This window comes from Pieris napi, chromosome 4, assembly GCF_905475465.1.
Source record: "Pieris napi chromosome 4, ilPieNapi1.2, whole genome shotgun sequence".
In the NCBI taxonomy this organism is placed as follows: Eukaryota; Metazoa; Arthropoda; class Insecta; order Lepidoptera; family Pieridae; genus Pieris; species Pieris napi.
In genome coordinates, this window is record NC_062237.1 from 11,779,490 (window position 1) to 11,795,455 (window position 15,966).

Here is a 15,966-nt window from a genome sequence, read left to right on the forward strand (position 1 = left end):
TTTAAATAAGGCAATCAAATAAACATTATTACAATTTTTTAACTTACATAGTAATAATAAAAATAATAAAAAGAAAATTTAAACAAATTTATAAAGCTTGGTCTTTGTGCCAGTGTACTTATAACGCTGGCAGCAATTCCTCGCTGTATTGCGCTTTTTCGTTGAGTGAGGAAAGCACCAGCTCTGGAATCACCAGACTTACTTTTGACTTTATTTAGCAGTAGTAAAAATTTATGTTTTCTTTAAAATATTTAATTGTAGTTTGTTTACTAAATAATTGACTTATGTTCTCTGTTTCGTTTATTTTGTTTAACAATGTAATCTGTTTTGGCTTTATATATTGCCTAAGTGTTTCCTTTTTTGCCAAGTGAAATAACTGCCATACATTTCAATAGAAATTGTTTGGATACGTAGCCAGCGACGTCGCCATAGCATCCCAGTGAGTTAAGCTACGGTTTGAACTAATGTTTATCACCGCTAGGACGGCCGTCATGCAAATGACGTTATTGACTATTTGACGTTACGGTGGCACTCAACGTTCTCTAGAAAACCTACTCCGATGTTATTTGTAGACAACGTATGGGTGACGTCACCCAACGTTACATTACGGCCGTTAGATAACGGCACCGCTTGTCTAGGAAACCTCAGCTTTAGCGGCTAAACTGGTAACAACAAATACCTTACACAGGGAAGTGTAAAGACACCTTTATATCGAGATTGTTTACGCAAGACGCAGTCTGTTCCAATAAATTAGCGGTTAAATGTTTATTTGTGTGGTACAGGAATTTTATTTACTGTATTATTTTAGTTTAGAAAACTGTGTGATTTATTAGAATGCTACGAGTTATGTAATTTCAATTGTTTTTTTAATTTACCTGACTAATTATTTATTTGAATACTAGCTGGCCTGGCGAACATCGTACCGCCAAACAGTCGATTCTTTATTTTTTTTAATACTTATTCTGCTATTCGGGACACCGGTCTAGCTAGTAAGATAAAAAAAAGAAAGTTGATAATTCAACAAATACATTATGTCAAAAAATAAAAAAAATCCTTCCCGGAACTTGAATTTTAAATAATATTACGAATATTTTGTATGGGAATATACAAAAGTGTTGTTTTTAGACTTTTTCACTGAATTTTTTAAATTTTCTCTCCGTAAGAACCATCCTCGTACTTCAAGGAATGTTATAAAAAAAGAATTAGACAAATCGGTCAAGCCGTTTTCATGTGACAACGGAACGACATAACATGAAAACGGACATGACAACGGAATTAATCGCTTGCCCGGGGAACAAATTCGTAAATCACTATACGACTGTTTTAGTGTCTTCTCGTTTTTGACTTCATTGGGTGATGTACTCAACTATAATATTTTCAAAAGATTTTACTGTAAAAAAAAAACACGAGGATATCTTTATTCTACGGATTTTTTTGTGCACAATGTTAGGAATAATTGTTTGAGCTTTAATGTTTTTTAAGCTTCTTCGAAATTATCAAAAAACGTACTATATGCTTTAATTAGTGAAAAAATGTTTTAATATGTTTCTTTATTTGCAAATTGGCGCAATAATAATAAGAATATACAGAGGGGAATTTTTGACAACTTCCTTTCAAGAACCAATTATACTAATTAGTTTTTTAGAAATTTAGAAATCAAAGTACTGAGAGATTTCTTCTTTTAATTTTAATTTTTAATGAGAGATATTATCCGTATACACTTAATGCAACATAAGTATTTATTCACACATAAGCCGGTTAGATTAAGGAAAAAAATTATCGGAAATATCTAAATTTAGTTTATAAAAATGAATGTTTCTTTAATAAAATACAGCCCGTAACGGTTTACAAGTTTACAAAATTAGTATCGTTCATCAAAACCACTGGCTTTTACTAAAACATGAATTCAAACCATTTAAAACTTTTAAAACATAAAAGCTCTCAAATCAAAACCAACTCAGCGATCGCGAACGATCCTTTACCAAGTAATTAAACTTAACGCACCTTATGCGCTCAAAAGTTACACCTACGTAATAAAATTGACGCAGGTCGCTGCGCGCGCAGGTTCCACCATGAGGTCCTATTTCGCCGGCAGTGGCCAGCCGGGCTACACGTTTTCCCTTCTCAAATAAACAAAACAAAACACGGGCATCCCTGGCTGGTGTGTCTTAAAACGCGCACTGACAGTTGACATCATTTCGCGCCAACTCTTTATAACGAAGCAATAAATTTGTGTTAGAGTGTAAGGTGGTTCATCGTGTTTATTATATAATTATATTCGTGCTATTTAAATTAATTTGGCGTTAAGTGAGTATAGTAGTGGCTTACGTAAGTTTAGCGTTTTTAGCCAGGACATATACGATTGTCTTGTTTGATTCTTAGTATTCGCGCGTATACGTTTAAATTATATAATTATAAAGTTATTGGTTACACAAAAATATATGTTCTTTCCATCCTTCTTTTTTCTAAGTAAAAAATAATATACAATCATTGTTTATTGTTATATTAAAATGTAGTAAATTATCTATAGGCGAAACACAACTTAACTAAATACAGTTTTAAATAGATTTAAAAACTAACTTATAGTAAAAACAGTTTTGGAATTTATAAAAAATCACATACTAATAACGTCACCAATATTATAATATAGTAATATTTACATTTAACTGAATAAATACTTACGAAATTACGATCATTAAACACAGTTTTTTTTTTTGGGCTTGAAGTATTCCAACATTCAATGGGCGGTGTCATGCTGAGTTCGTAACGCAAATGACGACTGTAAGGTTCTAGATTCGATTTCTTGCGTAACATTATATACTGTGGAAATAATTAGAAACCTATTAATGTTATATATTAGCTGATGTTACGCTCTGTTTTTATATGTATTATTTCTAACATTTAGAAGAATTGTTTAATTTCGATGACATTTTTTTATTTTATATTATTTGCTTATCAGTATTCCTACAGCTAATTATTATACAATATTTAAACATTTACATTATACACAAAAGCCAAAAACAGAATACATATTCAAACATAAACATTAAACACAGTTAACAATTATTACCAAAAATATATATCTTGATATATATATAAAATTGTAAGATGCATTGATCATTATAATATATTTAATATAAAAGAGGAATAACAAATATCTCATAAAAATAGGCATGTAATGGAATTTTTTTATACATCATGGGGCAAATAAGCACCTGAATTTATATGATACTGCCTATGCACACTTAGCTAGAAAGCCCGTAAATGCTTAGACAGCCTTTTAAGAATGCGCTTTCAAATAGTCTATTAAATTCGTAGACAAATTACTACTAATTCCACTTTGTGTCTCTTCATGATTATGCGAACTCTTCAATAATAATCTTTATTTTAAGAAAACACTTTTTTACCGGATGGAAGTTATGTATTATTATAAACTTATAGCTATGTAAAATAATTATAAGTTATAAGTATAAACTTATAATTATGTAAAATAATTATAAGTTTATTAAAAAAGTGTTTTCTTTAAATGTGTAAAAGTTATGTTAATAAAAGACAATACAATATTTTTTTTATTTCAGTAAATTTTGATAAACACTTCTCCAGTAATTACACTATCTAGTGGTTGAATCGCAGTCCGTTTCGGTAGTTTTGAGTTTAACGCGTTCATACAGGCAGATAGACGCGGCCAAAGGGATAATGTCTAATGAACAACACAATGTAGTATTTAAATGCTTGGTTAAAGTTATTTAAATTTTATTTCAATACCTTAACAATCCGTTTAATTTTAATTAACGACTCTGAGTATGTCGCTTTTGTACCGAAAACACCATCATAGCAGCTCACGTATCGGAGCAATAAAATTTAATAAATTTGTAATAAATTCCATAAAATCTCGTTAAAATAAAACTTACTTTATCATGAATTAATATAATTTACGAGGAATAATATCGTTTGCATGCGGCACGAAGTTTTTCATATGAGATTCAGTAGAGATAAGCACAAAATTTAGTTAGTAATAAACAGAGGTAATCTTAATATTAAAAGTAACTAATGATGCTGATAAACTTAATAAAATAAAAATTATTTATTTACACTACGTTACCTTATAGAAAAACAGGTTACATAAGTTATTTACCTACAGAGGGTAAAGTACATGCATAAATAATTAACAAAAATAGCATAAAATAACTAAAATAAAATTAAACAAAAAAACCAAGTTTTAAGAGCCACAATTAATATATATAAGTAGCTAATTACGAGGCAGAATAATTATTATATATGAATTACTAATAGCCACTTATACCCCCAATAGGTTTTGACATTCATGCCTCATTAGTAAGGCAGACATAAGATAAAATTTATATACAAACGAAAATTTGGGTTGCATGTAAGTTTCCTCACGTATTCCGATACCGTATCAGCAAGTGTTACACACATAGATATATATCCGTTGATGACACAGCCGGTTCTTTGAACGCCCAACCTCACTTGATAACCGCGTTTATATTTTCATAATATAGTAAACGGGGTTGGGTTTAGGGGAGGATTTAGGACTCCACAAAAGAGACGTCAAAAAAAATGTTTTTAATTCCGCCCAGTAAACACTAGTAAACAACTTTTCGTCAAAGTCAAAAATCATTTATTCATATAGGTAACACAATGTACACTTATGAACGCAAAAAAAAGAAATATACATTGAATACTTCTAATTTTACATTTACTGCCAGTTCTCAAATCAAGATCGTAGAAAGGAAGAGAAGAACTGGCAATAATATATTTTTATACGTTTGTAAAATACTAAATTTTACTTGAAACTGGCATAAAGTCTAAACTATTGCCATAATATAAAAAAAAAAAAAATACTAAAAAAAAATTCATTTTATTTGTGAAATAATTTGGGGCCACGAGGCCTCCATTCCTTTGTTGCCCCGAGGGCTCCAGACCTCTAAATCCGACCCTGACAGTAAAGTTAAAAAATCAAACTTTAGACTCTTAGCATGTAACGATTGACGTGTTGATTAATACTTTACTATCTTCTTATATATAAAATTCTCGTGTCACAATGTTTGTTCCCATACTCCTCCGAAACGGCTCGACCGATGAACTTTTTTATGATTATTCCGTAAGTCTGAGAATCGGCTACTATCTATCTTTCAAACCATAAAAATATAATATTTTCGACAACATTTTTTGCTTTTGTCATACAAAAATACATACAACCCTTAATTTTCATCTACCCTCTACGGTCAACCCCTATTTTTTATTTGTTGTTTAAGAACTTATTTTGAACTCTGAGGTATATAGAGAAAAATCACAGAAAAACCTAAAAGTTTTCATTCCTGAAAACCGAAAAGTCTCTGGGGTAGCATAGCAAAATGTTCCATGTTGGTATACAGTACTAAAAAGGTAGGCTAAGTAAAATCACATTAAGGAGAAACGAAGTTTGCGGGGGCAGCTAGTATTTTATAATATAAAATGCGTTGAAAATTTAATTATAATTTTATTTTGTGATACGTATACACGGTATACATTTACAATACCATGCTTTAAATATTAGCTTCAATTTAAATACGATATTGTTGCTCTGTTTTGTACGAGTTCAATAAAAAAATAGAAGATTAAAATAACTTTGAAATTGTTATTTTTGTATATTAACATGATGTTTTGTTAAAGCTTGTTAAAAGTGTTCATGCACATATTAAATTCTCATAAAACGTCTTGGAAAATATTTTCCGTTAGAAGAACTTTTTTCCTCAGGATATGTTATTATTTTAACCCAGATTTTTCAAGTGGCTGAGATTCTAAAGACAGCCTTTTCTGAGTCTTAACTGGAGCATGGCAATTAAGAAAAAGGAATTTAAAAGCTCAAGAGTTAGTCCAGCTTTGGCTTAAATACTTACAATTAACGGCGGTACTATGGGTAACATTCAGAGTCAAGTGAGCAATAAGTATGACTATGTCAAAAACATATAAGATTTGACATACAATGCTATAATAATAATAATTTTATTTATCAGACAAATACAGTCCATTGATTGATTAGTAAGTTAGTAACAATAGTTTCTTAAGATCTATGTTAGTAGAATTAGTAGAAATAAGAAAAAAAAATGTCTTGACTATAATGTGGGGTCTTTCTGCATCTTCTACCGCGTTTACCACGGAGGGTGTTCAGAGGAGTTCGGATTAATACCTGCAGCTGAGTTTCATCATCGGACGTCGAGGCAGAATACGAAATTCCACCTGTATCACCTCGAAGTCCGTCATCAAATGAGCGTTTTTTAAGGCTGGTTTTGCCGCGCACCACCACTATGTGGAACCAGCTACCCACTGAAGTATTTGCAAACTAATTCAACTTAGGTTCAATAAAATAACGTACCAATTTTTAATAGGCTGGTAAAGCACTCGCGAGTGTAGCACCCTCTTCCAAACCCTCTGGCATTGAGAGTGTCCATTGGTGGCGGTATCACTTAACATCAGGTAAGCCTGTTTGCTTCCTGTTCTATAAAAACTGGTTAACGCACCTGTAGTCAGCCATAAATCATAATTACGTTAAGGCGCTGCCTAATCGGGCTTTTAATTCGTAACGAGCCGCACCCTTCTTTTGACATATTATTATTAATCTACCATTAAAGAAAATTCCACAGACTAGTAACTCTATAAGTGGTACAGACTAATAAAATGTGATTTTTCTGGTTTAAATACCAGTACCCTATGATTTCGTCCATCTCCACATGACTGAGCAATGAACGCGGATTTTTTTTTATGATATATGAAAAGAACATAAGGATTATAAATTATTAGATTTTGTTCGCAACAATGACCAACGAAGATATCTCAATTAAGTGTTTTGACCGAACAAAGGCTTTTTGTTTTCGTGTTTTTCCTTGATTGTCCTTAATTAAATTTTGTAATTGAGTTTGAACACGGCGTTGAGATATTGAGTTTATGCAAATATGTTTACGCCCGTGAACGAAACGTTTTTATTTGAAAAACGGAGCATTCTAAATATATTTTTAATTATACGGTATATATAGGTTTTATTCAAAACATTTTAAACAGTAAAGAAACAAGTATTGAGTTACATTTATTTTTTATTATTTAGGTGTATAATATTTTAGATTATTTATTTCCCACAAAGATTTAACTAACTACTACTAGCAGCTTAATTTTACAGTAATATCTATGTATGAATAAATATTTATTTATTTCCACAAAATTATTATATCTTAACAGTTATACCTAGTTATAATAATAAAACTACTCATCTATATATCAATTTTAATTACAAGAAACCAAAAAGGTTCCACAAGAGACCAAGAAACCCATCTTAAATCTTAAAGTCATAAAAAACATATTCTGGTCTATTTTATAGATTTATTCAAGACTCGGACACACGAACATAGTTTCAAAACATTATAAAACACTACGACTCTTAAAGATCATTACCTTAGTTTAATCTATTCACTACAGTATTGTAGAAAATTTTTAAATGAAAAAAAAAAACTTTAATAATAAAACTAACCACTCATCTATATACCAATTTAAAGTACAAGAAACCAAAAAGGTTCTACATGAAACGAATCTTAAACATTAAAGTTTTATATATAGAATAGGTATTTTTACAAAATTCTCCGATTTCTCCATGTGACATGAATGGCTAATAATTTCAGTAGATCGACCTATTTCACCGAAAACGTCGTTGAATCGCGAAGGCTTGACACGTAAGATAAATCTAACTGAATCAGTCTAAGAAAATGGCGTTATAATCTTATCCTTCATTCTACGTCAATCTAAAAATAATTTTAGTGGTATTTTTTTTATTATTTTAAATGAATAGTTTATTATTATGTTAGGTGTAAATGGTAATTATTATTATTACGATATAACTGTAGTTGAAACCATCGTACGTTTTTAACAATGTTTTGATAATATAAATCGATAGTCTTATTATAAAGCACTAAAATACGTGTTTGTACGGTGCGATGAACCATAAAAATGGTTACTATGGTAACTGATACGGCACTATTAACTATCTTAATCAACGTTTTATAAGACCGATTTTGGAGATTCGTATCTATTTATTTTTAAAGTTAAGACATCATACATAGTACTAAATCTACGGTACGTTACAAACTCTTTTATCTAAAATATATGACAATTTACAAATAAAACAAGAAATTTTTATTAAGCAGAAGAAAAAAATACCAGCAAAACAGCGGATTAGGTTCGAGATAGGCACTCAACAATGCTTTCTGTTAAAATCGCAAAGAATTCGAAAGAGAGATGCCTGAATCGGCGTAGATTAAAGATAACATAAAACTCGTGTATGCAATAAATAAAAACGACAAATTCTTCACCTACAGGCTACGTTTTTCGAAAAAGGTGTTTAAACATACGTGAGTCAATAACAAAATCATTATTCTGTTTTTCTAAATACATTATTCTTAATAACATTACAAAGGACCGATAACACAAGGATTCTGCGATATTACTTGTCAATAAACTCACATCACATTAAACTCAAAATAGATTTTTGATAAAATGAACGTTAATATTTTATTACAATTCAAATTGTTTAGATTCCTTGATTCTCCTTAAATGTGTCTGATATGGCGTTAATGGTAACTATTTATTAAGGAGAACAAATAGTCTTATGTAATTTTTATTCTTCAGTCTATGTTTGGGCATACAAGAGTATAGAAGAACCAAGGCAAAATTACATAATGAGTTGAGTCCAAAATTAGATTAGTATGAATCCCGTAATTCAAATGCTATACGTTTGTGGAGGAAGGAAGGTGCTGTTCTTCTTACGACCTGAAGGGAGCACTCTCGACCTGTCTAACGACTGGCCCCATAGATAAGCTTGAGAAGTTGTATACATCTTTAGCGAACCAACTTTGTGTATAACTAAATGACACTAAGTTAATTCTCGAATCGGTCTTAACTACGATTATGATTTTATTTATTTTAGAAAAATGTATATTTTTTACATTACAAACAAAAACAAAGAACATTAATTACTGCGCAACGTGCGGCCTTATCTGTAACAAGTTTTTGTAATGTTTGTTTTGTTTAATAATTGTTTTTGAATGATATTTGTATGATCTCTAAATGTATGTCATGATTGTCTTTAAGTGCTTGTCACATTAAAAAATGTTTTTTATGGTTGTTTTTACCAATGCCGACGCTCGGCACACTGCATTGGTAAAAACGTTTGATAATGGGCATTACATTAATAAAAATAAACAAGCAATCTCTTCCAGCCAACCTTAGTAAGGAAGAAAAACTAATAAACAAATACTAAGGGTAACCAAACCAAATCAACCAAATTACAAGTAAAATACAATTACCAAATTACTAATAAAAAATATGTGTATTGTAAACGTTTCATCATATCATCTTCGGTTTCATCAATAATAAATTTAGTGGATTCCGAAAGTGTTTTTCAGTATGTAAAATAAGAAACGTAAATCTTTTTATGTATATCTTTTCGGGTTTAAGCTTTCACATTATATTGAACCGTCTTTGGCATCACGACCGCATGGATTATTCAAATCCATGGCCAGTTTTCATTTAGGTCATTCTACACTCTGCCTCTTATTGTTATGTTTTTTCCAATTTGTACTGTAACTTTGCTCTTAACATAAGTATTAGTTTAAAATGTAATGCATTAATTATCATAACTAATCTCTTCAAAGATTTAAAATATTTCTGGCAATCGCAAAGGACACTGTAAAAACAATACCCAAATCTATCATTTTTTTCCTACAATAAAGTTCACAAATGAGAACTCGACTTTACATGTATTACAATTTTCTACAGTACTAGTGAAAAGCTTAAACTACGGTAATGTTTATTAACAGTCTTAGTGTTCTATAACGTTTTGACACTTTGTTCGTGTGTCAAAGTCTATAAAAATCTATAAAATAGACCGGAATACGTTTTATTTGACTTAATTAAGACTAATTTATACAAACAATAATGTTAAAAAGATTACTATAATTTTACAGACATTACATTTGTGACTTAAATCAAACTTTTTCCTTACAAGCAAGGCTACGTACTGAATACTAATTAGTTCTTTAGCGAATGACCAATATCGATTTCGCCCAGTGAATGCATCAATAGCTTGGTTAGCTACATTGACTGGAGAATGTTTGATTAAAGTCTTACATACAATGGCAAATAAGATTGTCCCACTCTTTTATAAATTATTATCAGATATCTCTCAACTATTAATGGTAATGGTATTATGGTTTACAAAAATATAACTAAATAATTATCATAATTTCTTTTGTAGCCAAAATATAACCGAGTCCTTAATGCTCTTAACTAATTATAAAACAATATTTTTGAAGTTATACTTCCTTAGGCGCGTTATGAAAAATTGATGAGAGTGAAATTTTACGATGCGCGCGCACCGTGACACAAAATTAACAGAATGAAGTTGCCCACTGAAGATGCTACGGCATTGGACATAATTTAAAATCAACATTCGAATAATAATAGAATTTATGTTACACTTAATCTAAGACAATAATAATAAATATTTATTTATTTAATTCTTCAAATGTAAACTGAACTTTATTGACTATAATGACTCCTTTCCAGTCTTTGATTATTTAATTGTAATTAATTATTTGCATGCAATCAAAAACTTTTTTTTAATAATGCCAAAGAAGTATAACTTCTTACGCGCGTACATAAGTACACACACCCTTTTTTTATCACTTCACAGTGATTTGAAAAAATTTATAAAGTGGTAAGTTTATGTATATAAAGAGACATTTATTTATTGAAAAAAAAATTTGATAACGGGCATTACAATAAAAGCTTATATAATCTTACAGCTAACATGCGTATAAATCAAAACATTTAGACAATGCACAAAGTCAAAACAGATTACATTGATAAATAAAACAGAAAACATAAGTGGGTACATTCATAAACAAAAAGAAAGAAGAAAAACTGAATTTTAACATAAAACAAATGACAGTTAATACTTACTAAATTGTTACCCCTAAACAAAGTCAAAGTCTTAACACCTAGGAATATAAAAAATAACAATAAAAACTAATTGTACAATGTACATCCTTTAACAGGCAAATACAGCATGCTTCATACTTTATAACCATCTCTAACTAACAGAAATCTTAGTACGAGTGTTAGGCTATTTTGTGAAAGTCGGTGCTGTTCATTGTTTGAACAAAGTCAAAGAAATAACAAAAAACATCAAACGAAACTTTCGGTTTATTTGAAGTCGGTTAAAATATTAATTAATCTATCTCGTACTGTATGTATTATGCACATTTCTATTATTTAATTATAATAATTACATTTTTTTCAATAATAAAATGGGTAATTATTACAAACGTATGTGTATGTAGTTATACAAATTGAAAATAGAAAAAATAATCTCAAAATAAGAGTGCTTCTTATATTGACATCCTCAACAGCAACTTCAATAAATCAAATCAAATAATGGTAAATCAGAAATACTGGAGGTATTTCACATCTACACCTTTCATTTCGTTCAGGTAGTAATAAAATACATTTGAAATACTTATTAAATTTATTTTCGATCGTAACTGCCAAGTTTGAGAACAATTTGTTCCAAATAACCAGCTTTAAGCTCGCGCGAAACTTCAATTATATTGTCGTTTTTCGTTTTATTGAAAGCTAGCTTTTACCTGTATGCCTCTTCTGAAAGCAAAACTAATTACTAAAAACACTTTTGCATTTGTCATTTGGAGAAAAGTGTTTTAATAATAACAATTCAGTGGCAGTACAAGTTATTGAGTGTTGTCTTCATTTTGTCCAATATCAGCCGTTTTTTAGATCCTATATTTATTTATAGACAAGTAGCCTTTTGTTATCTGTCAACTGTCGTCTGTCATTGTCTTTCAACCTGACGTCAATATTTGGCTCTAAAAACAGCAGATGTTATAAACATAGAAATAAAAATCGATTGCTCACGATCATTCGAATTTCGAACAAATAACCTCCGGGTTGATGGTCACACCCTAAGCAAGTAGGTTTTTACTTATACCTGTAAGTTAAGGAATTTTGAAATTGGTTCAGTTGTATCAAAGGTTAAATTACTAACTGTATCTTTATCACCTTCGTTCATTACTGAAGGTCGTGTTGGTGTTGCATATCTTCTTCCATTCCCCTTAAACGCCTAAGGCCTGTAAGGACCTTAACTTAGTCGGCCCAGAGGGAAGGGGATCGACCTCGGGGTCTCGGGTACACTGACGAAGGACGGGTTATATATACTGTTGTATTGTCTATCTATCTGTATTGTCTGCACTGTTGCACTATACTGTTGTTGACAGGAAGTTATCTGAAAATGGACAAATTCTTTCTATTCGTTATATGTTTTTTAGTTTTTACCGAAATAATGGAATCTTTCTTCGTCATCATATTCGTTGGTTAATAATAATTTAAGTTAATAATTGAATAAAAAAAATTCTGTCTATTAAAACTAATTTTATATTTTTTTTTAACTGTATTTTCACGTTCAAAGAAATCACAATGTACCAATTTTATACAATTGCCAACTACGCTACAGTAACTCATATTATAAAATTAAAACCTGAACCACTTCATTATACTCGTAGATGTTATATTTTACCAGATATTTAAATTTAAAAATCCGAGCGATACACACAAAAGTGTTCCACAATGTACGTCTTGGTCTATTGTCTATTATCAGCGTATTACGGGCTCTGTACATCTGCTTCAGATATTGTGGTCTCCCAGAGCTTTGTCCGACATTCTCATTTTGAATATATACTGTTAACAAAAAATTACAAAAGCTTTCAACATTCTTCTGTGGTAACATGTATGCCAAAATGAGCTTTATATTTTCTGAAAGTTTTTTATCTCTTGCTCTAAAACTAGTTAAATGGAGATGCTATATTGCGAATTTTTATATTATATACATTTTGTACCCTATATTTTGGCGTTGAGAACATAAAGATATTTATATTGGAACTAGTTAAAGTAACTACCTATTAAAATATTTTATTTTACTTCAAATTCATTCCGCGAAGCTCTAGCTGGAATATAACTGCTATAAGTAAAGAAATATCTGTATAAATACGCTTTTTTACACAACAACCACACTTATCTTAGGTACGCCAAAGTGCATTTCCTTATTCATACGTTTGTCTCTTTTCAACACAGCGTAATCGAAATTGCACAGAGACAGGAGTTCTTCAACTAGAGTGCAATTTGAAGGATTTGGTTTTTATGAACAATGGGGCATATTCATAAACGCCTCTTTATTCTCAATTAGATAAGCAACGTTTTGACGACCGCGTGATAAGACGTTTAATAGAAGTTTAAAGGCGGAAACATACTACTAAAACGCGACGCGACGTGTCGTGTCGACACCCGATGTCCATCGTGCACATTACCAACACGCGACACCACGACACGCTTGCAAATTCAAAAGTCATTTAGCTGATTTATTTATTTTTTTATTCCCCGCGCAATGTGCCAGCAAGTTTTTACCAATTTGAGGTTCAGATTCGAGGAATGTTTGCAGCGCAATGGTGCACACCTGGATGATGTTATTTTTAAGAAATAAATTTCCCAGATGTCTATTTTAATTGAAATAAAAAATTTTGTGTATTGTATTTAGTTTTTTTTATATTTTTTTTTCAAATTCGCAAATCTTTCTGGCCAACCCTGTATTTTTCTAATAAACTGAATTGATTAGCAGGTTATTTGTATTAACTAACAACATCCTAACTCCCTGTTTTTGTCCTTGTATTGAGATAATCTCATGTCATATAAAACAGAATATTGTTTCACCAACTCAATTAATTGTTCGTCGTTCATTTCGCCAAATAAATCCAAAAATATCTAAGTATATAAATTGACATTCGTGTCAAAAACTCGAAAGCATTGACGCATGACGTCATCATCACAACATCCACAACACGCCGATCCAAATCGATTGGATGTTACAGCGTGTGATCACATGGCGTGTTGTCTATGTGCATCTGACCATATTAAATATATGGGATTGATAAGAACTGACATGCGTCGGATGGCGTGGTGTGGCGTCGCGTTTTGGTAGTATGTTTCCGCCTTGATACGTGCAAAACGTCTATGAAAATTAAATCAGAAATTGAGGTACGGAGAGCGTAAATAATATCACAGCTATTTATTACAAATACCAAATTTAAACCCACAGCCCAAATGACGATATATTGTGCCGCAATTGCGTGAATACAATTTCACGCGGTTTTCAATCTATTAATTTCAACATGAGCTTAATTCGGTATTTATTATTAAATTATTTCTCTTAAAATAATTTCAGTTAAGATATTTGACAAAATGAACAATCGTTGCATGATTATAATAATAAATCATGTACCTATGTAAAAACATGTTCTGTTTATTAGTAACAATTTGAGTTTAAAACCTATCAATAAACAAGCGTCTGAAGTGGTCAATATATATCGTATATAGGTATAGTCAATAACCATTTCACGAAAGAAGTCCCACGGCAGAAATCGGAACTAAATTTGTCAATTTTGACAGATCAGATATTTGTCGTAGTCGGTGTTATCAGTGTGTTCGAACGCTAGTGAAACTTGATTTTATATTTTTAATAGTCTATGCCTAATAGTGCTGCTCTACTGAAGGTGAAGGAGTTCTGTGAAGCAGAATCAAAATCTTGACGTTCAGGGGGCTTAGTCAAGGGGCCTTAACAAAATTTATAGACACGAAATGTCATTTCAATACAAATTTAGTTTTCGACTTTCTACTTCTTAAGGCAACTTGACTGCCCCCTGATATGATTCAATATTTTTCACAAAAGGTCACCGCCATGACAGGTAAATTTTGTTTGATTTAGGGTTCATAGGAATTACGAGGAAAAACACACTCAGCTATTACTGAATCTTTATTAATTACATTACAACTATTACTTAAGCGCTTACAGTTGCAGTAACAGAAGTCTGTGTATCGAGCACAGACTACTATTAACATAAACATTGACACAAGCTTCTACCATAGAGCTATAAACAATGAACATAAAAAATGTGTGCGTGTAATAGGTGTACACACGTAAGAAGTGAAACTTCTTTATGACCTTATTTTTCGAAAAATGATCTACTATAATATGCAACTTTACAGAAATTGGTTAAATAAAGTTAAATTAGATAAAGTTTAACAAAAGGCTTTTATTATCATAGACATGAATACAAATACAATTATTTCATTTTAACTTAATACTGTACTACTATGTAGTACTAAGATTATTACAGAAATTCATTAATTGTAATAGAATTATTAGTATTACTATCATTGTTATCGTTATTATATATTATTGTTACTAATGGCTTCGAATCTCTTCGGATTAACCGTGGTAGGGACAAGAAAAAGATGTCGCGTAACCGAAAAATGTGACAAATGTGTGTAAATTTTTTTCCAACGCCGATAAAGAAGTTTGACTTCAAAAAGCAATATGGCGCGTAACCTGCTACAAAATTTCTCCCATACGTCGATAAAGAAGTTTCACTTCAAAAGATGGCGCGTAACGGAAAAATGTGACGCGTAACGAAAAAATTTTACACTAAATTTTTTTTCAAACCCCGATAAAGAAGTTTCACTTCAATTAATATTTTATAACCACATTAATAAGGTATGAGAACGTTACCAATCTAACTGGGAGTTATATTTATAACAAGAATTTTTCAAGTAAGAAATTCTTCGAACAAAATTGTCACTCCGGGTAAGAGACGGCATCCTTGATATTTCATTCTCGCGATGACCGGATTTCATAAAATTTTAAGCGGATGTCAATGAACGTGATAGCGAATTTATCCTAATCCTTACCGCACTCAAAAGAATAAAGCTCTAACTATGAGCAGCTTAAAAGCTCACATCCGGGAGTGGTTTATTTGAAAGGGGTTTATTTTGAAAACCATTGGACAAAAGCAATGGTTT

The 15,966-nt window shown here is 30.9% G+C and overlaps 1 protein-coding gene across 5 annotated transcripts in view; it reads left to right on the forward strand.

The window, feature by feature from the left end:
• Positions 1-15,966, forward strand: part of LOC125048588 (calmodulin-A-like) — a 156,796-nt gene that overhangs the window by 66,282 nt on the left and 74,548 nt on the right. For 4 of the 5 annotated variants that reach the window (XM_047647329.1, XM_047647330.1, XM_047647331.1 and 1 more), the window contains exon 1: positions 2,102-2,242. The exons of the other annotated variant lie outside the window; for it this stretch is intronic. The gene's annotated coding sequence lies outside the window, so the exon portion shown is untranslated. Of the gene's footprint in view, positions 1-2,101; positions 2,243-15,966 lie in introns of those variants that run through there. 5 annotated transcript variants of the gene reach the window in all.